Here is a 26,725-nt window from a genome sequence, read left to right as displayed (position 1 = left end):
AGACACAGATACAGAGAGACCGTCTCTCGAACCTGAGCATCTGACAGTGGTTGAGAATTTCTTAGTGGTGGTGGTGGCCACTTCCTTGTGATAGTTGTTTGTTTGTTTTTTTGTTTTTTGTCAGCATGCATTTTAACTTTGCATTTTAGTCAGTTTTTGCTGCTCTCTTTGTGAACGCTCTCACCTCTTTTGGACATTACAGTTATTCTTTCATCTTTATACCTCAACCTTTATTTGTTCCAAATGGCTAAGTATCACTCTACTGGAAAATTTGCTTAGTCTCAGTAAATGTGTGTCTGTTATTAGTTCAGATTAGTTTTGCCAAATCACTGAGTATCATATCCTTGGAGTAGAATAAACTAATACATTTGTGAAGGTAATTCCATTAACTTTTTTCACAGCAGTCAGAAAAAGGATATAGAAAATTTCTAATGAATCCTTTGGAATGATTTCATAAAAGACTCACACAAATTCTTATTAGTTGTAAACTGTCATTTAGTACTTTTCTCATTTACAATGATAGATCTCTCTGGCCACTACCACCATCTTTAGTGATTCCCTTTCGGCCAGGCTGAAAAAGAGACACGCTCAACTTGGATATGCCATTTTGTCTCTCTGTGCCTTGGTTTCCTCATTTACTCACTAACAACGGGTGATCTCCAACCTGTAGCATCAGCATGACATTGGAGCTTGTTCAAAATGCAAATTCACAACTCCCACTCCAGAAATAATGAATCAGAAAGTCTACAGGAGGGCCCCACAATTGATGTTTTAACAAGCCCTCTAGGCGATTCTGACGTACACAAAAGTTTGAGAGCTCAAGTGTTCTGTGTTCCATTTACAGCAGCTCTACTCAAGTTTCCTCACAGAACTTGTTTGAAAACTAAACAAATTAGCTAAGGCATGAGGTCCATGGCATTAAAAGAGGCAGCCTTTTGTCCTCTGTGTGTTCTTTCTGTCTAGTATGCGTGTTATGTGGCTACTGCAACATGGGTATGTTATAGACAAGACCAACCTTTAAGGTAACTGTGGAGTGGGTGAAACATCTGCTCTCTCTTTATGGTCCTTTCTCAGATTTCTTGGGCATGTTCAGTCCATCAGCACCTCCACAGCCCAAAAATCTATACTTCTTCTCTTTACACAATCTCCTTTCCGTTGTCTATAGATCAGAAAGATAGGATTGACCAGTTCTCACAATGAAGAACGTACGTTTGCTCCAACTCATGACGATGCATAGTGTAAAATCGGCAACATACTGTGAGCAGTTGACAGTGCAGTTTTCTTGCTAGCCAAAATGTTTGATTTCCTCATCAAATGAATGTGAAGGAATCTGACCAGTCCAGATTTGTCCATTTTCAGCTACTGAGATACTCCCTTGAAGGAATTTCTACAAATGTGGATTATTTTACCAGGGAAAAGTTTTTAAAATAGCACATCAGCTATCTTGTGGATCACAGCCATGCTGATCTAATCATTTACTCTGTCTTCAAGATTAACACTGATTCTTGCAGACAGTTTGATTGTGCAGTGATTATTAACCCAGGTATGAGCCCAGAAATAATGGAGCCTTAGATGTGAAAAATGAGCAGTCCTTCCTGGAAGCATATGAACTAGTTTCATAACCACTTAACTTTCCTTCAGATGTAGAATTATTTTTAGAATTATAAAACCAAATGTTATATATGTTTGCTATGTCCTGACAATTGCCTTAAAGTATGATCATTGACCATACTTTGCTAACACCGACCACAATGATTATTAGTGCTGCAATCAAATATACAATGGCATTCTGCCATAGGCAGAAGCACCACTGGTTTTGAGGTAGTAAGATACAAATTGTATGCACCTCACAAGAAATTAATGTAGCCCATGCTACTTCTTCAGAGCACTGAGGGGATCATTCAGGAACAGATAAGGACACATAGATAATGACACAAGCAGCTCAGAGGCCTCTGGATCCTTAATTCACGGGACACAGGAGTTCTCTGAGCTCTGTGTGGTTTGTGAGGGAAATAGCCAGTGGTTGGGAACAGACAAGGAAGACAAGTGTGTGCACTCCATCTTCACCCGACTCTCTGGAGCCCTCTGCAGGGGATACATGACTTGCCTTCTTTCTTCTTCAGAATGGTCTTGAGTATAAGAAGATTCACAGTCTCCCATCAATTTTTTCCCCAAATTTGACAGGATATCTTATGAATATGATGAGATTTACACATTTTTGTTGGTCAATTTCATTTGTAAAAATAGAGGCATTTAAAACCAAGAATTTGGAATAAGAATGCATTTTTCTTCTTTCTTTATCTTTACAATAGAAGTTGAGCATCCTTCCATTTTTAAATCTTAGTTAAATTTAATTTTGTATTCATGCTATAATTATAATTATGGTATTATGAGCCCCTGGTGAATTTCAAAATTGAGATGTTACTGCTGAAAGTAATAACTAAAAATACAGAACTGGAGATTTCACAAGGGGTCACCCACCCAGTCAGAAATGAGCTTCATTAAGGTAGAAAAAGAAGAGCAGCCCTGCCCCCCAGGGCCTTGGTGCTCTTCTGTTGAACAGAGACAATTTCACAGCACACCAGCGTCAGACAAGGCCATTCTGTGACTGTGATGGCGCAAGACAAAAACAAGACCACTCTGAATTCATGTCTAAACACAGACAAAACATGAACATTGGCCAAGCCACAAACCATCAAGCATCCTCCTTTCTTAGATAATAGTAGTGACTGCTGTTTCTTTACCAATTACTGCTTTAGTCTCTCTCTAGTCTGTCCTGTCCTTAGATAAGATTTATTCAGATAACCACAAAATTACCCCTGCTTTCCAAAACTACCCAGTCCAGAGAGAGAAGCCTGCTTCCTTGGACCCTCCTGGAATCACTCAAAGCCCCAATCCTTTAAGTTCTTGCCAAAAACCTCTTACTGAGTTACCTGCAGGGTGCATTCTCCATCTCTGCAATGAGTAACATACCCAACTTTTTCAGCTACAGGTGTGTTCCTAGTGGTCTTTGGCTACAGAATATTCTGTCAATGCATTCAGTATTCAATTACGTCCATTATGGACAACAAATCTGAATTGTACTAGTTATGCCCACCTCCTTAACCCTGGGCATGGCTTGCTGATGCAGCAGCTCTGCCACTATCTGACTTCAATTCTTCTGGGAGATTTGTTCTTAATGGGTTCATATGCTGAAAAGATTTTAGTCCTTTGAACAGAAAGAGTCGCTTAAGGATCCAAATTGAAAATGTACATTAGTCAGTGTTCTCTAAAGAACTAGAACCAATAGGATGGATGGGTAGGTGGATGGATGGATGAATGGATGGGACAGATATTATATTAAACATCTAATATTTACTGTGCATAATAAACTGTGCTAAGTGCTTCACATAAATTTACTTGTTTTATTCCTTGTGACAAGCCTGTAAGGTAGATATTATTACCCCCCATTTTATGGATGAGGAAACTGAAACACAGAGCAGTAAATTAACTTGCCCAAGATTACACAGCTAGGGTTCAAATCCAATTGTCTAACTCTACATGCCTCACTCTTAACTTTTATGTTCTACTATTTCATAGACTCTAAATGGTAGTAATTCATACTGCCACCTATACCCAGAGTAACATATGTAATTCTAGAAGAGCATAATAGTTGTTAAAATGTATATTTTATTTTAGGATAAGGTCATCACCAACCTCATTCTTCTCAGTTACAATAGTTAATAAGTTCAATGACCAATCTCTTGAGCCATATATTATCAGTATAGACCAACAGGTTTCAGATTGTATAAGCAGATATTATCAAAAGTATATTCTTCTGAGTTATCAAGGACCATTTAAAGTATAAATATATAGGAAACTGTCTTCTTTGCCTGAGATAGATACATCTGTAGCAGAAGGAATGGAGAGGTATGTGTAACATGAAGATTGAGTACGATTTTTTTATGGCATCATTAGTTGTAATAAGTGTTTCCCAGGTAATCTTCTTCCCCATTGATAAGAGCTTGTTGGGTATTTATGCCTGGAAGTGCTCTTTGATTGGTCCTAGGGTGTTTCACTCTTCTTTTATCCAATTATTATTCTGTCTTCTGTGTTCTGTCCGTCTTAATCACAGTGGGTTTTATTACTCTCATAGTCTACTCAATCTCTTCTTTAAAGCTAACTTACCATTTCTTCTACAGTTTTTCAGAGTTTTTATTAATGGTTCAGCCATTTTTATACCTCTGTAAATTTTAAACCATTTTTTAATGTTAATTAATAAATCAAGAGCTTCTGTGAACATCTCTGCTTTCCAAAAGTACCCAATCCAGAGACAACAGATGCATAAAATACTTTGAATAAATAAACACTCAGAAAAAAGATATAATTCTTACAAATATTTTTAATAAGCATTAAAATCAAAATAAGATATGTGTTTAACATTATATATGCTGTAGAAATTCTGTTAATATTAGAATAATAAATGTGCAGAAACATATAAAATTTATAAACAGACATCACCTTCCTGTCATTTATCAATGTCAACTTTATAAGTTAAAAGTCATGGTTTAGACATGATTATGGTATGCTTTCCTGTCTTATTTGGTGCAGTCATGGGAAAACCTATGACCACCTCAACCGTAGGGAAATATATCTTAGCATTTTGTGTATAGAATGTTCTACCTAATATTATTTGGAGTGCAGTTCATTTTCACAACCCTTCCATTATTCCTTATTGCCAATCAGATTCTAAGTCGAATACTCTGTATCTAAAAAGGGAAAACCATGTGAAAAAGCAAAGAGCAAGTTAGTTCAGTCATAACCACTTCAAATGCAAATGAATTGTTGTTTCATTGTTATTCACAGAAGGTTAAATACTGACAAAAAATGTGTGATAATTTGATTTGACAATTTATTTCATCAGTATTGTATCTCTTACTCCAAACTTCTATGACTCCATATATTTATAGAGAAAACCAGAAGCATGGGTCAGTTTGGAGAGAAGCATTGTGTACACTTTTGATCTGTGAAGAGAACGTGAAGCTCAGTCACTCTTGGCTGCCCTGTGAGACCCCCAGAAAAATCTGCAAAGAGATGGATGAGGTGACAAAACAATTCCTGGTAAAAAGGGATTTAGGGATTGCTATCACTGAAGGACTAAATATTAGGTCAGAAATATTTTTGTTCAAGTCTATTCAAGAATCAATCATATTATTCTGCAGGGATTCTGGGGAAATTACAATTTGACCTGCTACAGAGGTACATTTTACCCTTGACAGCTACTGAATAGCTCCTTGTACTTCAAGGAGCTTAAGCACATCTTTATATTGCTAGCATATCCTGACCTAACTAGCATATCCAGCACTTTGCCACATCACAATTTTTTTAGAGGACTGTTATGTTTGTATATGTGCATATGTATATGTGCATGAATATGTATATATACACATATACTTACTGTATAATAAAATCATGTATAATAAAATCAAAAGACCAGTAATAACTACTTTAACATAAAGGTCTGTAGCTTAATTTTTTATAGAGAGTTATTGCAAGTTTGTTATTTTGAACTTAAAATGATAAATATGCTAAATTAAGAACATTTTGCTTTATCAAGAAATATTTCACACTTTTAATTCTATCAATATTATTAATTAAAATTAGTTTGAAAGTCCACACCTATGCTGTAAAAACTAAAGAAAAATAAGATAGGCATTGGAAAGAATCTACAAATTATGTTAATTTGTAACTTGAAATCTAAAGAAACAAGCCAAACTCCACTCAAATCATGAGTTTTAGTAAAGTTGTTTGAAATAAAAAAATAGTTATCTAGAAATAGTCATTTAATAATAAAGAGATCCATTTTAGAACAAGAAACTTGTAAAATACTTAGGAATAAACGAGAGGTGTTTATGAAAACTAGAAAATTTGACCAGAAATTTTACTTGGTAAGGACTGACATAAAAACTAGAGCTATAATAGAAGGCTGACTGGGAATATAAGTTTTTTTGTAGCTAGTTAACTTCTGGTCAGAATCTCAAACTTTAGTATTTCTTGACAAACACTAAAGTTCACTTATAAAAAAAACATCCAGGAAGACTAATTGATATTTTGAAAAGAAACAAATGGGGGAGGTGGCTGTCAACACATGACAATATACTTTAAAATGTTATAAGGCTTTAATAAATACAACAGCTTTGCACTATTGCCATTTTGGACCAGGTAATTCTTTGTTGTGGGGCCTGTGCTGTGCATTGTAAGATGGTTAGTGCCATTCCTGGCCCCTACTCACCAAATGCCAGTAGCACCTCCTCCTTTAGTTGTGTTAACTAAGAAAGTCTCTAGACACTGACAAATATCACCTGGGTGAGACAAAAATCAACCCAGGTGAGAACCACTGAGCTAAAAAAAAAAAAAATCAGAAATTAATGGAACAGATTATAAGGCTCAAAAACTGACCAATTATAAATAAGAAGTTCATTTACGGTAAAGTAGGCATCACCAGGCAATGAGTAAGGAAAATGTTTACAACTGGCGTTATAACTAACAAATTTTAAATAGATTAGCATATAACCAGATTTGAGACTACACGTTAAAATTAACGTTATAAATAGAATTAAATATAGGAAATCGTATCATTAAAAGAAACTAGTAGAAAAACTTATTGGATCTTTGGAATGATGATTGTTGAAGGAAACTAAAGAGCCTATCTCATATAAAAACAAATGTCAGTGTTTTTAAAAGGAAAATTACAGGCAAGTAAAAATATATAAACCTTTTATTAAGGAGTTAAGATTAATATATATGCCAGGGGTCAGCAAACTTTATTAGTAAAAAGATAAATAGTAAGCGTTTTAGGCTTTATGGGCAAGACCAGCTGTAGGCATGTGACCTTCACTTGGTTTAATGATTTGTTGTTGCCATTGGAAATTTTTAATACTCTTTTGCCATGGGGCTCCACATTTTTATTTTTTTTTCCTGGACTCTGCAAACTATATAGCCGGTTCAATTTACAGGCCATGCAATATCTGTTGAAACTAATCAATTCTGCAATTGTAACATAAAAGTAGCCATAGATAATATATAAATGAACGAACATGGCTGTGTTCCAATAAAACTTTATTTGTAAAAACTGGCAGTGGGCCAGATTTAGCCAATGAGCCATAGTTTACCCTTGTCTATACTATACAGAAAGTTTATAGAACTTAATAAAAAGAATTATATGTAAATGGATGTTCCACCTCACTAATTTTCAAAGGAATGCCTATTAAAAGGAGACAACTATTGAATTAATACAAACTTAAAATAATGATGAATTTCCATGTTGATAAATTCATGGTAAACCTGGTACCTTTAAGAAGTACTCACAGGGGGCATAACTTGTAAAACTTTTTGAAAAAAATTTGAAGAATTATAAAAAAGCTCCAACCCTTTTGACTTAGTACCTTCACTCCTAAGAATCTATCTCAAGAAATAGGTCAAAATTAGAAAATACTACACGAATGCATGAACATGTTCACTAGTGATTTATTGTTAAAAGATGAAAAAACTGAAACTATATAAATAAGCTACATTAGAAGTGTGCTCAAGTCAAGTATGATCTATTGATTTTATAAAAGAATATACTTTCGATAAAAATGATTCACCTTGTGAATATGATATGGCAACTTGAAAAGTGTTTTTAGTATTTTAAGTGAAAAGAACAGACAATAAAGTCTGGCAGTGCTATGTTTGCGTAACTATAAAAATTGTGCATTCATAATGATAAATACTGGGAGAAACCAACCTTCTAGTTGCAACCAACCAAAGGGAGCACGTGGAACATAACCTTTGAATTCCAACTCTGAGTTAGTCTAGTCCTGAGCCATGTCCTGTGTTTATTCTATTTTATTATTTTTTTAGACAAGGCAACCCTTGGTTGACCTCATAGATTGCAAGGACCTTGTCAGCTTACGATCCCTTATTTTTCTTTTATTTTTTTATGCCTACAGCACCTGGTCTTCCTAGGTGGTCTCTCATCCAAGTACTGACCAGGCCTGACCCTGCTTAGCTTCTGAGATCAGACAGGATTGGGCTTGTTCAGGGTAGCATGGCCATAAATGGCCATGTTCTGTTTGGCAGGGCATCATTTGGCATGACTGTGGGCAAATTAACCTCTCTAAGACTCAGTTCCCTTTTCTATAAAATAGATATAAATAACATTAAGCTACCTATCTCATAAGAATTTTGTGACTTAAATGAAAAAATATGTATGTATATCATAACAGTGCTTTGCATATGGTAAGCTTTCAAATGTTAGCTACTGTTGTTGTTGTTGTTATTATTATTATTATTAGCAAAGCATGGGAAATTTAAATAGCTTATTTTATTTTTATTTTAGTTGTTATGTTGTTACTTGTGCAGTTAAAGAAACATCTAACAGCTGTCTTTAAAAATGTAGCGAGTAAGAGTACAGCAATCTCAGCAGGTAGCAAACTAAAACTATTAAAGCAAGGATAATACAAAGACTATTTTAAAGATTTTACCAACAGAAAAAAAGAATTGCTCAAATGTTTTAACATAAGTTGCTAAGCAAAGTCACAAAGGCAATTAGAGTGAACACTGGGAATGGTAATGAGCAGCGATAATTAAAGCTGCCACCAGATACACACACAGGCAAATTCACACACATCCGATATCTATCCTTTAGAGAAGTTGATTAAGTCACCCAAGGAACAGAGAAAAGGGAAGTTATTAAACCCATCACATAGTGAACACTCTCCACCCAGCTTCTCCCTACAGGGTAAAAGGGGAAGAGAAGCCACGGACACAATAGCCACGTCTTCTAGACCAGGTTTCTGAATCCCAGCATTGGAGGCATTGTGCATTCGATGATTTGGGGAGTAGGGGCTGTCCTGAAACTTGTGAGATGCTTAGGAGCATCCCTGACGCCCACCTACTAACTGCCAGCAGCATCGCCCCTCCAGCTGTGACAGCCAGAAGTGTTTCCAGACATTGCCATATGTCCACTGGGGATGCAAAATCGTGCCCAGTTAAGAACCACTTTTCTAGAAGATACTTCTGTATAACCTCCTGATCAATTTTATGTAAAAGTAATAATAATAATAATAATAATAATAATGAGCACAGTGATTTAAACACATTGTTGTTCATCATTTCAAATTTAAAAGGTAGTTATTATTAAACCCATTGTTCAGATGAGGAAATTCTTACATCATTAATAAGTAGTAATATCAGGATTTGAACCTAGATCTCTTTGATTACTCTTGTCTTTTTATTACTACTTGACAATACAAACCAGATTATCGTTCTATTTATGTTAGTCATTTGGGGCTGCTATGACAAAAATACCATAGACTTGATGGCTTAAACAACAAACATTTACTTCTCACAGTCCTGGGATCTGGCCAGGTCAAGATCAAGGTGCTAGCAGATTTGGTGTCTGGTGGGGGCCCACTTCCTGGTTCATAGACAATCTGTCTTTTCTTTGTGACCTCACATGGCAGAAGGAGAGAGAGAGCGCTCTGGGGTCACTTTTATAAGGGCACAAATCCCATTCATGGGGCCTCTACCCTCATGACCTAATTACTTCCCAAAGGCCCCATCTCCAAACACCATAATATTGGGGGTTAGAATTTCAGCATATGAATTTAGGGAGGACATAAACCTTCAGTTCATAACATGGAGCAGTAAAGTCACAAAGAAGAACATCAAAGAGATACATCAGTTCAGCCGTCATATTATTAAGGTGCCAATATCTTTTAGAGAACAGAATTTTCTTACAATTCTGTCTTCTACCTAAATAGAAAGTGATTTATCTTTGAGGGTAATTAGATTCACAGGATTTTCTTTTCCCTAAGTGTATTGGGTCTCTCAGATGAAGCTTACAAAACAGATTTTAAACCAATGGGTTCACATAACTGAAAAGTCCATATATGTGCGTGGCTTCAGGTAAGGCTTGATCCAGCAGTTCAAAGACTTTCGCTAGGGATTTATTCCCCTCTAACTTTCAACTGCCTCTGTTAATGCCAACTTCATCTGTAGGTTTTACACTGTGGCCTCAATAGCTTTACATTACCCCATCCAAAAGAAGGGGAGAATTTTTTTGTGGTAGCTGCACAAAAGAGAGTCAACTCCTTTTTCTCTTAAGCTCCCACAAATGTTTAGTTTTGCTCTCATTGATTCATATGCTCACCTATGAACCAATCATTGCAGCCAGAGGGTTGGATGTGTTATTTGCTTTAGCTAATCGAAGCTCAACTCTGGGCTATAGGTAGTGTCAATTTCCTTCAAAGTATAGAGCCATAATTGAGGCAAAGTGGTTTCTCAAGGTAAGTTAGGAATATGATCCCAGAAGATGGGGTAACAGATGCTAGGGAGGGCCAAATAATATGCCTCTATACCAATTCTGTAAACTGTCTCTTATGGTGGGTAGTTTCCATGATTTAACAATCTTCTCCCTTCTTATTCTATCACAGAGCTTTTGTTGTAGACCTGTTTCCTTTACCAGACATTTCTAGAAGCTATCTGACAAGTGCCCAGGTACAGTCAGTAGACAAGTGTGGCAAAACAGCACCCACACTTGGGTGCTGGACAGGGCCAGGTTGGGGGACAGCCCGCTGCTTCTTGGAGAGGCCTTCCAGACAGTCCCTATCATTTGATCAGAACCTCTCTCAATCATGGGAACCCCAGTGCCTGACTATCCTCACCGCAAGCGGAATAGCATTTCATTCTTCAAATGCAAAGGAAATGGACTTAACCTTTTTAAGCACCTATTATATACCAAGCAATTCACATACACTGTCTTCCTACAAACGCCCTCAGGTAAGTATAATTATCTCACTTTAAAGATGAGGAAACGGAAGCTCAGAGAGGTAAAGTAGCTTGCCCAAAGCAATACACCTGTAAGAAACAGACCGTAGACTCATACTCTCATCAAGAAATATGCTCACTATTATTTGCTTAAGAGTGACTATAAAGCCTTTTCCCTTTTCTTCAGAAATAAATAAATGCAAGAGGGAAAGAAGGAAAACAGGGAAGAAAAAGCCCTTGCATAATGAGAAGATTTTTAGCTATTCTAGTGGCACACAGAGTACATAGAAAATCAGCATCAATGTGTGATAACAAGAGGATCTGCATGGTGAAGCAAGTTCTTCAGCAGAAGTGTAGTATGACTTCTTTAGGCAGTGACACCAAGTCCCCAGAGAAATTAGCAGCAGCTAGGGTAGCCTGCAGTGACGTGGGAATCGAAGCAGCACTTAAGACTACCAGCCAGCAGTATGTATGACAGTTATAAAGTGTTTCGGCTCTGCTCCCAGGTTGGAGTGCTCCAAGGGAATTCCTGCTAAAGAAAGAGTACACCGATATACACGAGCATGGGTTTTGCTAAAATTCAAACTCTGCGGTCTGGAATAGAACAAACAGGAAGATTGTTTGCTCATTCCTGGGCTACCTTGAAAGGCCAACGTAGCTGTAAATCTTGAGTGTGCTCTTTACCTGATAAGGTATTATGTGGTTTTCTTTCAGCTCTGGCAAGAATATGGCATTTTAGCTACACCGAAATGCATCAAACCACTCTCTACTCGATTCAATTACTATATGCCTTATACTTGTCATCCTAAATCCATATAAACATTTGACAGGTTTGAGTTAAACGCAATCCCTTGCCTATGATCCACATTATGCAGTAGGATGGCAAGAACATAAATAGCCATTTCTCTCTTATATGTCTCAGAGAATGTGGGCAATGGTATACAATTTGGTTGGTTCTGCAGATAGCCTAGAGCATTTTCTCTGCCATGTGAAACTGCCACCAGGATGCCCTCTTGATAAAGAAGAAATTAAAAAAAAAAAACCTCCCTCAAGACTCAATGGCAGAGGCCATATTGGTAACTTTGGGTTCAATGAGAAAGGAAAAACAATTCAGACATCAGAATGGAAGCTTTTAATTATGTTCCCCATCATGAACTGAAACGAATGTTCAAAATTCAATTGTGGATTGTATCTTTTTGGCTATGGCCCTGGAATCCTCACGACTTTCCTAGCAGAACATTTTTAATCATTGTTAGTGTGTAACACTATTATCCTTACTTTAATAGTTTTAGTTTGCTACCTGTTGAGATTGATGATGGCTTAAATTCAAATATAAATTGACTTTAAAAAAAGAAATGGAATTTTTTTAATACCCTAGTTTATAGGCAAGATTTTTACCTGCTACATTTGTATTAAAAATTTCATTAAAGCATGTGTATTCCATCTGCTTCAACAACTGGAATCCTAGCAACATTTTTTCAGCATATAAAAAGACTCAATTTCAAAATTAATGATTTTCCCCTGAAAGGTTTATGGTGTGGTGGAGGTTTTATCTGCTCTGTGAAGCCTTTCCTGATCAGACATAACCTGCTCTGGGCTACTACTGTATCTTGTAAATGCACCTATAATTGCACTTGACCCTCCGCATTATAATTATTTGTGAATAGGACTATCTCCCCTGCTAGACTTCGAGCTCATTAAATGTAGTGTGTGCCTTATTCTTCAATGTATCCCTAGGAACCAGCACAAACGTGGGCATGAAGGTAAATCAATAAATCTATTTTATGCTGCAGTCAGAACTGTGGCTTTCCTACAGTATTTTTCCTCAAAAGAGTTTCAGGAAAAAAAAAATTGTGGATCAGCATCTCAGGCTACACCTAATTTCATTTTAAGGTTAAAAACAAACAGAAAACAAAAACAAACAAACAAAAAACACCCTGTGCATCCTTTACTTGACCTAATGAAAATAGAAAAGCCCAAAGTGATTTAGAGGGTGTGGGTATCTAGCTTTTCAATTTTGTTGCTGCTGTTGCTTTCAACTCAGGTCAATTCAACAAACTCAGGGGGACTACCTAGTGTGTTTGGGGCACTCTGCTCTGTGCTATGAGAAAGCACATATACATTCTCTCTCTCTCTCTCTCTCTCTCTCTCTCTCTCTCTCTCTCTCACACCCACACACAACCACACCACACACACACACACACACACACACACACACACACACACGGTCATGTACAGTCATGTAGTTCCCAGCCTATAGGGCAGTGTAGGCAAAACCAATCTAAGTGGTGAGAAAAATCATGTTGCCAATTCCCTTACCATCAGAGCCCACTGTAGGCCCCCCCATCCAAGACTAACATAAGCCCAGCTGGCTGAAACTGCTGCAAATGCCAACCCATGCCAGTCACATGTAGTAGGGGCAGAGTAGTACAAATGCTGGATTCTGAAAGCGAAGATTTAGGTTCACATCCTTTATTTGGATCTGTAAGTGGATGTAATAGATGCCTCAGAAGTTTGGTGACAATATATCACACATAAAAGTGCAGTGTGTAAAAAAAGTTACCAAAAAAAAAAAAAAAAGACACTGTCAAAGAAAGAATAAGTACATAAAACAGATATCAGGAAATTAAATGGTTAGAATATAAAGAGGTAAAAAGGGTAAATAAAATGTATTTAATCAACAAATTTAAACACAAATGAAGAGAAACGGGACAGAGGTTGAAATTGATAGTAAATTCCAGTGGGACTATTGGGATGTGACATATTGGGGGAGATGAGATTATTTAAAAGTTCACCGTAAATGCTAGACAGGAACTGAGGAAGTCATACTTTAAAAAAGTAAAATAGTCAATTCAGTGTAGAGGTGGAAGGTGACTGGGCAGGGTTGCAGCTAGATTGGGAGAGAGCGAGTTGGCTGGGGAGGAACGGTAGGAAGTCAGTGGAGATTCCCAGAGAAGATATACAAAATACTTGAGCTGAAGGAATCAAATGAAAAAAGATCTCTCCCCGCAAGTCACTATATTATCTACCTACAAATCAATATAAAGTGTTTTGAGCTGCAGCCCCCAAGGAGTTCACATGACCAAATTGGCCATTTCCATGACCTCCATTGTCCAAATCAGCCAGTTCTTATTTAGCTCAGAATGAAAAAATGATTAGGTCTGCTTCCAGAAATTTGTCTTGTTTATTATGAGATCAGAGGTTTGATACTGGATCAAAGCCACAATGACACGTTAATTCCTAATTTTTACTTTTATATTGAAATGAAATAGAGTGTACATGCAGTTATTCAGTCAAAAAAAAAATGATGCAGTTTAAGGTTCAAATGTTATCTGTGTTTTGTTTTGTTTTTTTTCAGTTCATCAAATTTCCAAATCCTAAAATCTTAAAAACAGAAACAAAAGCTAGTTTTCCTAAGTATCTTACAGTCATTTGGGGGACAGGGGAAGGGGTACTGATTAACTAGCTCTTCCTTGAGAATAAATAGACCTTTAGAAATTAAAAGTTTATTTTTTTCATTTATAAAAGCAATGAATATAAAATGCAGAAAAGAAAAAGAAACTCATTCATTGTTCAATCATTCAAAGAAATCTACTGCTAATAGTTTGATGTACATCCTTCCAATATTTTCTGTGCGTATTTTACTTCATAGTTCGGATCATACTGTAGTTCATATATGGATTTCCTTTATTTATCTTTAGAATAAAAATGCTTTTCAAAAGAAAATGCCAGAATCTAAAATCCTAGTCATTTGAAAACTTTCATCTCTTAACTTCTGCAACAAGATCTTAAAAAACTCTTTAACGGGAACTAAAATTCAGCATCGAAACTGACCATAAATTTAAAGAACCCATTTGAAGGATCACAGCCAGCAAAGTCAGCAGATTCTAAAGCCTCTCCAATTTCTGTGCCTTGCCAAGTGACTGGAGTGGAGAGGCAATTTAACTATTGCCTTCTGACTTTAATTAATGTTTAATTCTCAGTAGCAAAAGCACACTTCCTCTTGTAAGTTCTCATTAAGTTTCTTTGAATCGGTTAACACTCTGTTTATAAAGATGTGGATATTTCCTCTAATTACTGTAATTTTGGTTACTGGTGTAAAAATCAATGCTCCCTGTCATACTGTCAGAGATCATTGTAGATGCATGCATACTTCTCCCCTCCCTTCCCTGGAAATGATCCAGCTATCTCTGGAAATTAAATGTAGTAAAAGATTTAATAAAGGAAAAGAAAATTCAGACATATCATGTCTCATTTCAACCCGTTCCAGAATAAAACCAGAATAAAACCAGATATTTATCAGGGTGATGAAATGTGGTATGTTTAAACATTAAGGATATGGATGCAGAGTTCTGTTACTTATGATAAATTTCATTATTGTTAAATCCAATTCATTCTGCCAAACAGGAATGAATTGAGATGATTTATGCTCTCAGAAGCATTTCCTGTGCAGAGATATCGATGAGGGTATCAGCCTGGGCTTCTCTCCTCCCCTTCAGCTGCTCTTCCCATGAGGTAGAATAAATTTCGTCATTGGCGAGTTCAGAAAAAGAACTGGGCATGCATAGCTGAGCTTCTTCCTCCTTCCTTACCTGTGGATGGCAGATACCACAGGAAATGTGTTCTAGTCTCTTCCTTCTATGTGGAGAAGGACTGTGGTTTTCTAGCACTGTCTATGATAGAGTAGGTAGGGCCACCTAATTCTGTGGTTCGATATTAAGAGATTCAGCTAAGCCACGTCCTCTAACTCAGCCTTTAGAAGTATTGAGGGATTATCTCCATCTCTCTTGCATCTTTTCTCTCTCTCAATTGATTCAAAACATTTGGTGCGCTAAAAGGGTGCTATTTACTGGCTCCCTTAAAAGTCAACACCACCAAACACAAAGGCTGGGAATTCAAAAACAAAACTAAACAAAACAAAAACACCACTCTTTTTTAGGCGTGTTTCTTAAGGATTTGGTTTGTTTTTGTTCTTTTAATTAGTCACTCTCTGTCCTGAATTTTCAGTGTAATTGCTGCAATACATTCTTCCTTTTAATATTTCATTCTGGATCTATGTAATTAAAAGGAGAGATGAGGAAGAGAACTGTCAATGGCCAGAATTTTCCTTGACTGGAGGCTGTTAGTCCTCATGCACTGATATTTTTCCCCTGTCGTATTAGGAATTATTTCCCCCATTTTGCTGAGACTAGGTGAGGTTGAGTGACTTGCCCAGCGTCACACAGCTGGTTTGTAGCAGAGCAGGGAATTGAACTGTCCAGCTCCAAGGCCAGAGGTTTATCTTTAGGAAAGCATTCACTACATCTCCCTACCTATCCTTTCACTGTCATGGCCATTAGGAGAAGGGGAGGAGGACTAAGGGAACAGAAAATGATGCTTTGATAAAGAATACTTGTCGAGTACTCCCAGTGCAGTGGTTTGCCTGGGAGCCATCTTCAGTCTCCTGACTATAAAGAAAGGCTTTTTGTTTTATTTTGTTTTTCTGCCCTCAGACAGGTTAAGCCATGTATATTTATATGAAAGAGGAATTTAGCAAAATTTCTCCTATTGCAAAGTTTAATTTTCCCAGGTAGTTTTGAAAAGACATTGTGGGAGATGCTACATTATTTTTTATTAATATCTTATTTGGTTTTGCTTTTAGTTGTTTTGGTCTATAAATTATTCGCAAATGCAAAACCATTCTAATGACTTTTTTTCCCAGATTTATTCAGTTGGTTTGAAAATGTCATTACGAAAGTCAAAATTTCTTGAGTTTATTACTCAGGGAATTTCTCGCCTCTGAGAAGGTTAAGATTCATTTATGTCACCGCAATAATGAAACCCATATTTTATAGAAACGTCAAGGGTACTTTGCTTACTGTTGATTCATTTGATGTAAATAAAGTAGTGCTATTTTCCTTCCTGTGACTATAGTAGGCAGTATCAGGGAGAAATACTGTAAGGGTTTATTAAGTTGAGAAAAAATATAACCCAACTAGAAACTCATGGTCCAGGAGTACAGAGTATGGCCCCAGAGGTCAAGGCAAATTTTATAGAAGAGTATGTACTCCTAGTTCAAAATCTGCCATTTACTTAGACGAGGTTTCATCAATGTGTGTTAAATGAACTAAGTCAAAAATCTGGATGAACTTTTAAGAGTAGGTGGAATTTAGGTAGCATTCTCATGCTTCAAATATAATCAAATCAGAGAAATCTATAAGTATGTGTATATATGAGTGTTTTGATATATTCTTCCTTTGTGTTGTTCCTTAAGTTCTAGAATTCTAACTTCTAAGGTGTAAAGCTAAAAGTATTTTTGAGGACAGAGGGTGAGAAAGCTGGGATATCAAATTCTTCTATAGAATATAATCTTTCATAAGTAGTTATATCTGCCTCTAGCATTCATATCATGGTAGATGTGGAAAATTCTATATTTATTTTTATTGGTATTTAATTACCTTTCTATCCATGACAAACAAGGGTCTTCGCTTTGCATGTTTTAGTGTGAAGAAATGCAGCTCTTTATCTCCTATTCCAAATCTACATAATTTCCCCTTCCTCCCAGTTCCTTTAATGATTGTGTGCCTTTAATTACACCAGTAGAAGGGAAGAGAGAAAAACAGACCAGTATTTGTTGTATTAGAGAAGTTTCTAGTTTCTAACACAGAGAGAATTGTTGAATGTCACTCTCATTACGGCTAAATGGGAGCCGCAAGCATTAGTGATGCTAGTTCACCATGATGCAAATTCAGCTGTCTTCTCAATTCTTTGGATTTGGAAATGCTGAATCTGCAGCTGCTGTGATATTTTTTTCTCTCTCAAAAAAAATTTTTTAAGGCCTCCAGTATCTTTCATTTATCTTGGAAAAACCAAATATGTACATGCTGTACTTTTATTTCCTTAAGTTTCATTTAGAACCCATGATATGTCTGTGCAGATTTTTCTAAGAAAAATAGTTTTCTATCTGCTTTGATTTGTTGATCATTTTATAGCGCTCAGAATTACCTAGAGCACTTATTTTCCAAGTCAAGTTCTCCTGCTGATAGAACACCAATGCCCCCTGCTGATAAATTTCCCAAAACATTTCTTTAGAAAATGAGAATATAAACCCCTTGCTTACAGCATGCACCATATTCACCAACCTTGTCTGAAAAGGACGTGTGCTTCTAGGGTCATCTTAGTCTGCGTTATTAGCCTCTCATTGGTGTAATTTTCTCTATTAGTCTTTACTAAAGCAGCTAGAAGTTATTTCATGCTTGGATAGCCTGATTAGAAAAACAATTTTAAAGGTGTTGGCCAGAGCTTTATACCTGACAAAATGAGAACCAGAACTAACATTTGATTATGGTAATGTAATTTCTGTTAGATTATATTTATATTTAATGGGAAAAGTCCCTCAGAATACCTTCATATTTGTCTTCCTGTTTCTTCTGTATTTATAGAATTTGTATCATAAAGAGATTTTAAAACCTAATGCTCCTTATTTATTCAAATCCTTTCTAATGTCATCACCATCAAGTAATTGCTTGTGTCCCTTAGCAATAAAGAACATACCACCAATCAAAGTAACATATTGCTCCTTTGAACAATTCTGACAAAAAGCTCATGCAGAATTTATTTTTTGTTCAGCTTTCAAATATTGGGCTAATTTCTACACTTTGACTGCTATAACAGCTTTGCTATAACAAATCTAATTCCTCTTAATTCTTAAAATATTTGGAAAGAAAGATTATGTCCTTCTCCTGGCATTCTTCTCTTCCCCACAAAGAATAATGTCAACTGTCAGAAAAAAGGCACATATTGCTATAAATGTTTGACCAAAGGGACAAAGATTTAGGACAAAAATGCCAGTGGGATATAAAATTCCTATTTTCAAATGATGTACTAATTGTTTCTCTCTCTCTCTTTCCCCCCACCTCCATGGTTACCACAATGCACTTTAAAAATGATCATCTTTGAACTCAGTAAAGCAAACAGGAGACAAATTCTGTTTCTGTAATAGTGTAATTTGAATGTTCCCAAGAACATCCAATCTCAGGGCTCCTTCATAAATGCCTGGAAACTGTTAGACTCCTTGCTCAGCCCACATATTCTTAAGCAAACAGATGAGGATTTCTGACAAGGTTGGGAAATTAGTGAACTTGGACTGAGGTGTTTTAATCTGCAAATTCCTCAGAAGGCCAATTGGGTCTTTGTGAGACACTTATCATTCCGTTGAGTTCTGCCACTTCTCTTCAAGCAAATGCAAAATCAAGATTCCTGGTGTTTTCTATGTAACCTACTCCTCTCCTTTTATTTGCAGTCTTAATTTGGCTTTCTAGGTAGCCAATAACCAAGGCTATCACCATGTTTTACTTAAATAATAATAAAACAAGTAATGATCTTAAATCAAGAACCAATAGCAACTGCGTTACTAGGCTTGTTCTGCCACTAAGTCTTAAAAGTTGCTCTTTCCTATTATAATTTTTTTAAAGATAATGCAAGATGGTTGTATATGTTGTATTCTCTAGTAAGCAGACACTAAGATGGAATAAGAGTGCAAAAGATTCTTTAGGAAGTAATACCTGTAAAAAGAGGTAGGAGGGTAGAGGAATCAGCCCATGATATGGACCAGAGGACATCTCTGCCAATCCAGTGGGGAGCTCTAGAGCAAGGGTGGCTCATTAAGGAGTCATCAGTTGGACAAAAATGGCTAGACCTTTATACCACGTCTTATTTAGCCATTGACTGGAGGGCATTCCAAGAAGAACATGGCCTTGGCTAACACTGCCTTGCTCGGTCATTGGCTGGGGCCTGCCTTGAAAACAGCAAGACTATAGCTCAGAACATGAGGTAGCCCCTGAAGGAGCTGACAGCTGGAGGCTGCCAGCTAACCAACCACCTTCCTTGCAGCTGGGCAGCAAGTCCTTTCTTGAAGGGAGAAACCTGAGTTACTTCTCCGTTTTTGCCACAGTGGTTTATTGTTACCAAATTACTCTGCAATCAATCAACACTTGTAGTTATTATTTTAGGTATCTATTACTGTATAACAAACAAAATGGTTTGAAACTCCAAATTTAATGGTTAAAAAATTTGATTTCGTGCTCAAATTTGTGGATCGGGAATTCAAAAAGGGTCTGGCTGGCTGGTTCTTGCTTAAGTTTCTTATGTGGTTGCAGTTAGATGTTGACAGTCTCTAGTTATCTAAAGGCTCATTTGGGTTGGGTGTCCAAAATGGCTCACTAATTGGTGGCAGATGAAACTGGCTATCACCCATGACTTTCACTGGCACTATCTAGCAGCACCTACATATGGCCTCTTTATGTGCCTTGGGCTTCTCACAGGATCATGACTGTGTTTGGAATGGAACACCCCAACAGGGACCAATGTGGAGCTGCAGGGTTTCATAGGACCTTGTTTTAGAAGTTTTGCCATGTCCCTTTCATCCCATGCTTTTGGTCAAACAAACCACCTTCAAGGACAAAGAATTAGACTCCACTTCTCAATGAGAGAAGTAACAAAGAACCTGTCATCATGTTTAATCTGCCAGAGTTGTGTTTTATTACAAAAGAGTGGCTTGCTCTCAATTGCTTACTATTATAATAGGTATTGTTAATCCTCTTTTTGATTCTTGGTGCTTCACACAAATATTTCCTATTTCTTCAATTCTTGCTCCTTTGATTTGATGTTGGATTCCTTATTGCTCTTCTTTAATGTTTTTTAGTTTATATCTGCCTCAAGGTAAGTACAGCATCACATCAGAGCAGAGTATTCTAAATGTGGAATGATCAACCCAGAAAAAAGCAGAGCTATCACTGTCTTTAAGTTTTGGAACTGTTACTAGAGCCAGAGGAGAACAAACTTTTTTGGAAGTGACACTACAAAAGTCATGCACATTGAGTTAATTTATTCGATAAACATGAATTAAGTGTTCACTGTGTACCAGGAACTATGCTAAGTGCCGGGGCTACAAAGGTAAATGGAACTTAATCACTACTTTGTAGAGCTCACAGTTTAGTGATGAAGATTGTCATGCAAAACTAGTAGTTACTATTCTGTGTTACACACTATAATATGAAAATGAGGCTCTAGATGAACACGGAAGAGAAAGTTGCAAATGCCACTGAAAGAAAATAAGGTTAAACCTTAAAAAAAATTTATCACGCAAAGAAATGGAAGATAGAACAATTGAAGCAAAAGGAAAAACATGAATAGGCACAAAGGTATATAAAAAAAGCAAAAAGTAGGAAGGTAACCTTACTTTTAGTAGAAACATATAGTCCATTGGTTATTTGCAGGGAAGAGCTATGAGACGAGATTGGAAAGCTAGGGGAAGACTCGGCTCCTCTGGATCTAGGGTGGCATGCTAAGGAGTCAGAATTTTTGTCCTCCAGAAAAAGAAAATCGGTAGACTTGTATTTTAGAAAAATGCTTTAGTGGCAATGCGATATTAAGGAAATAGAATAGATCAGACTTGGAGTCTGCCTGAACATGAAGTGGAAAAAAAAGAAGGAAGAATCAGGAACAATTCTTCATTTTCTGGCTTGAATAACTATGGGGAGAAGTTCTGAAAAGGAACTACTTTAAAAAGAGGTTTCAGGAGGTAGAGGTTACAATTCAGAATGAAAATCTAGAGTATAAGATGCCTAAGAAATATTTAAAGGAAGATGTTGAGTATGGATTTAGAAATAAGGGCCTGGATTTCAATAGAGAGAGGTCTGGGCTAGGATTATATATCTGTGAATAATCACAATATAGGTAGTACTTGAAGCTATTGGAGAAGTTCAGTAGAAAGTAAAGTCTAGAGTTCAAGAAAGAGGTTTGTGTAAGAAATCACGATTTCAATAATAAGAGGCAGTTGAACCCCTGGAAGTACATGAGATCCCCCAGCACAAACCGTGAGAAGAAAGTACAAAGCTGATGGTAGAATGAGATGTGCACATGAAGGGAGTTGACAAAAGAGACAAGATAGAATTCTGAGACTATAAAAATAACCACAAAAGAAAGGAAACCAAGCAAAGAGAGAAATTCAAGAATTAAAAAGGGGCTAGGAGTGTCAAATGCTACAGAAGCTTCAAGTAAGCCTAAAACTAAAAAGTGTTTAGTGAGTTTTTCAATTAGGAGGTCATTGATGACTTAAATGAGACCAATTTGTGAAGAGTGGAGACAGCAAATGAAGGTAACCCCTGAATAGCTCTGTAGTGTAAAAAAGTAAAAATTGGGCTAAAAGCAGTAATAAAATCAAGGGAGGGTTTTATTTTGTGTTTGTGGTTTACATTACTTTGTTTCTTTTAAATGTTTAAGCTGTGTTCGGAGGCAGTGAAGATGGAGGGGTTTAACATTCAGAAAGAAGAAAAATATTGGAGAGCAACATTTCCAAGAAAGGCACATTAGTTAACATTAATTATCAGCTGAGAGTGAACAGGCTTTCCCCTAAGACCTGTTTATTTAAATATTGCTGTTCTGTTAAGTTACATTTATGCCCAAGTGCTGGGGCTTCTGTTTATGAGCTCTATGAAATTCCTTTATGTTAAATTCAGTCTTTCATCCCAGACTATTGAGAACTTTCTGGATTCTGATTTTTGTCCTTCAGTACATATGCTGTCTGTCCCTCAAAGTTCACATCTTTTACAGATTTGATAAGGCTGACTTCTAACTCATTGGCATAAGATTGAGAAATGAACACACCTAGAATTCTCCATTAATATGTTACTACTGATTCATTAACAAACTCATTTTGAGTTCACCCATTATTCAGTATACCTATCGACCAGTCTACATTTCTATCTTGTCTACCAGATTCTCAAGGTCATCTTTTGCCAGATTTCTGCATGTAGTCTAAATAGACTACAAATAGCTCATTTTTCTGCTATACCAATCTAGTAACTCCATTATGAAGAATGAAATAAGATCAATCTGAAATGACCTGACTTGTATGTAGTGAACCTGTCCTGGCTCAGGGTGATCAATACTTCCTTTACTAACACAAACAAAGTTGCCTTGTAGTATCAATTCTATGATCGTGTCCAGGATGAATGTAAAATTCAATCACTATTGTCAGTAATGCTTTTAATTCTATATACTTCCCTTTTAGAAATTTGGAAATATGGTTGCTCGTTTCCAACCTTCCTGCTTCTCTTTTATTCTCAGTAATTTTTTAAAGTTTTTTTTAAATTTGGTATAGTTGGTATACAATATTATATTCGTTTCAGGTGTACAATATAGTGATTTGACATTTTTATAGCTTACAATGTGATCACTACACTAAATCTAGTAATCATCTATCAGCTTGCAAACTTATCACAATATTATTGGCTACATTCCCCTTCACTTTGTTCACCCATCCCTCCCAACTCCATCCCCCCCACTCCCTCCCCTCTGACAACCATCAGTTTGATCTCTGTTTTTATGCTTTCTGTTTTGTTTGTTTGGTCGGTTGGCTGCTTTTTTAGACTACCACATATAAGTAAAACCATCTGGTACTGGTTTTAGATTACTTTAGATGTATGATTGACTAGGATAGTAGATTATTTGTACATATCAAATCCCTACAATTTGGAGATAATCTCTTTTCTGTGTTTACACACAATAAAATATACCTTCGAATTTTAAAGAAATACTAAAGAAAATATTAAAACCAAGAAATTGTATTCATCAAAACATACCATAATGAAATTAAAAAGATAAATTAATACCTGGGAAAATGTATTTGGCACCTATGTAGCTGATAAAAGATTGATGTCTAAAATTTATTAAAATCTACCTCAAGTCAATTTTAAAAAAAGACAATACCAAAAAAATAGAAAAATGGAAAAAAAAGAATATATATGCATTTCAAAGAGGAGGAAACACAAAGATAAATATATGAAAAGATGCTCAACTTTATTGTTTATGAGGAAACTATAAGTTAAGACTACTGTATACCTACCTGTGAGTAGCATATTTACTGGACCGAAGGGCTGACTACACCAAGTATTACTGATCTTGTGAAGAGTGAGAATTGTCAAACATTCTGATGAACATGGAATGGAAAACCACTTTGAAAAACAATTTGGCATTATTTTACAAAGTTGAAAATGTATATTATCCTATTATCCAGAAACTCCCCTCCTAAGCCCTTACCCTAGAGAAACGTTATAAACTCTATATATGTCTCAGTAGACATGATCAAGATTGTTCATAACATTTTGCCTAATAGAAAAAAAAAATTTCCAACAACACTCAATTTGAACAGTGAAAATGAATGAACCTGTTACATGTAAATGTAGGTGAATGTAGAACGTAATGTTAAGTGAAAAAAAACACAACTGTGGTATGATAAAATTTTTATTAACTATATGGATATGGAAACATACAAATGTACAAAGAAATAAAAAATATAAAGGAAAATGGTGACCTCTGGGAATGCATTAGGTTGGGGATGCAGCAGAATACAGTAGGTTGAGGTTAAAGCTACATATACAGGAAACTTCTATGGCATTGATGATGTCATAACTCTAAAATGGAGTTATGTGTCCAGATATTTATTTTAATATTATGTGTCTAACTTATACATACTGTATATACACATATATATTATTTTAACATAAGTTATTGAACAATAAAAAATAAGAGTACTGTATTCTTATACAGGATCTTTTGCCAACTTGTTCTGGAACCTCAGACAAGTCACTTAGCTTGTCTGAGGCTCAGTTTCTTCATCTGTAAAAAGAGAGATTGGATAATCTGTGATGTGCCTTCCAATTACTAGAGTCCGTAATCCCATAATTCAGAAAAAATGATAGAATACGTAAATGAAGGAACTTCCCCAGTTAACTTTCAATTGATACATGTTGACATAGGCTCGAATATGAGGAAAGGGGCAAAGAATATCAATCTACCAAGTTATTCCAAATAAATGAAAATTTCAAATAAGGAAGATGAAATAAACAAGGTTGGATTAGATTGTTTGAAACTATACTGTTGTCCCTCTGGGTCAAATAGCGACTTGACCACAAGCCTTCTATTTGCCCTTCTGATAGACCTTCCAAAAATTAAAAAACAAAAACAAAAACAAAAAACAATATAAAAATAAGGAAAAATTGCATAAACACTGAAATCTAGGGGAAATGACATTAAAATGACAAAAATCTCAATAAATAGCCACAGATACAGTACAGACTAAGTCAGAAGAAGGGAGAAAAAACCTCTTGTCTACCTAAAGAGATCAGCAGCATCACGTGTAGTTTAAAAATAAAATAAAATCCTCAGGAAAACCCCAGTAACATTCCTAATTAAGATGGTTCAGGCTGTAGGATGTGAAGAATGAAACTAGTCAGCTCTTTTTTCAGCAATGCAAATCAACATAATAGCAGGTGATAGCATCGCATTATAGTGCTTATTATAATCCAGAGACTATTCTATGCTCTTCATATGTAATTAGTTCGTTTACTCTTTACATCAGCCCTCTATTGGTAAATATTATTGTCTCCATTTTATAGATGAAGAAACTGAGGTATAGAGAGTTTAAGAGACTCTCCCCAGGTCAATGAGTTGCAGAGGTGGGATTTGAACCTGAACTCTCAGCTTCCAGTCAAGCACCTTAATCACTGGACTATACTATCACTTAGCAGCAGAAAGTAGCTGTGTCTAGTATCTTTGGACACAATAAGGATGCACAGAAAACCACTCCAAAACTCAGTGATCTGCAACAGCGAGCATTTATTTAGCTTATGAGTCTGTAGATTGGCTGTTTAGACCTCACTGGGCAGTTCTAGTCTTGGCTGGGCTCACACATGGGTCTGAGAGTTGACCTGCTATTGTCTGGGGCTCACACATCTGTGGGTTAGTTGGCTATCACCTGGGGTGACTTGGCTCTCATCCATGTATCTTACAGCTTCCTCCAGCCAGTGAACCCAGGCATGCTGTCCTGGCACAGGCAGAGGTGCAAGAGCAAACAAAAACACATACACGCTTTTTATGCCTCTGTTTGTAGTCACATACAATGAAGCTTTTGCTTCAGTGACAAGGACTCTCCAAGACGCTTCAAGGCTCTTTCTTGAAACCATGGGTAGCAGCTTCTAGAAGGAGGGAGAGCCCAATAATATGTCATCTGGAGCCAAACCTGTTAGAAAACACAATTCAGAAATCTAGTCTCCAGAGATTCTCCAATGAAATAGAGATAAGCACAGAATACGCAACACAAAGGCGACTCCAACTCACTCTCCTCCTGTCTCAGGTTTCTAAATGACCTAATTGGGCAGTTACATCAACCAAACCCATCCATCCTTCACCTGTAACGTCAGAGAAGAGGGTTTTACAGCCGTCACAAAGAAGGGAAGGGAATCTACAGAGATATTTCAGAGGAAAAGTGTTTTCAGTTTCTGATGGAGTTTTTAGATTTACTGTGGCAATTTGCAGGACATTCCTTGTTGTTCATGGTTGTCTTGAGGCATTTGAGAGAACATGCTCTGAAGGTGTAGTGGTCTGTGTATTGTACCCATCTGCCTAGCGTCTGGATCTTGCAGTTCTACTCTGGCTTTCATCCACTTGCTGAACAAGCACTCATGGAGCACCTACCACAAAGCAGGCTCTGAGAACATAATAGCTGTGCTGTGTTTTCAATCCCTAGAGATTTCTTAGTCTAGTGTACTGATTTTTTTTACAGGCTCACAAGTGGAAGGATATGTCTTTCAGACCCAGGGTGCTTATTGGAATATTTTTAGAGATTAAAGTTGTATGATTATTGCTATTCTATCTTCTACATCTCTCAGTCTTTGAACATATTAAGTGAATATAACCTCCTCTTAAATATGTAAAACTAAAAATATTTTTTTCTGATTCCCAGGGAATAGAGTTTCTATCCTCCTTCATTGAAAATAAAGGAGCCTGTGCCTAGGAATGGGTTGGGTTAAGCCTGGTTCGGTTCACACAGCACTACTAACAGTTAACAGAGCCTGCTTTTGGAGACTAGGAGATGGCGATGATGCAGGGTATA

At 36.5% G+C, this 26,725-nt stretch overlaps 1 protein-coding gene and 1 pseudogene across 3 annotated transcripts in view; one reads left to right on the top strand and one right to left on the bottom strand.

Moving 5' to 3' along the window:
- Nucleotides 1-26,725, top strand: part of PLPPR1 (phospholipid phosphatase related 1) — a 214,874-nt gene that overhangs the window by 130,776 nt on the left and 57,373 nt on the right. The window lies entirely within an intron of this gene.
- LOC112479486 lies at nt 7,962-8,080 on the bottom strand (annotated as a pseudogene).

This window comes from Pteropus alecto, unplaced genomic scaffold, assembly GCF_000325575.1.
Source record: "Pteropus alecto unplaced genomic scaffold, ASM32557v1 scaffold114, whole genome shotgun sequence".
In the NCBI taxonomy this organism is placed as follows: Eukaryota; Metazoa; Chordata; class Mammalia; order Chiroptera; family Pteropodidae; genus Pteropus; species Pteropus alecto.
The sequence above is the reverse complement of the archived record's forward strand: the minus strand, read 5'-3'. Positions and strand labels throughout refer to the sequence as shown.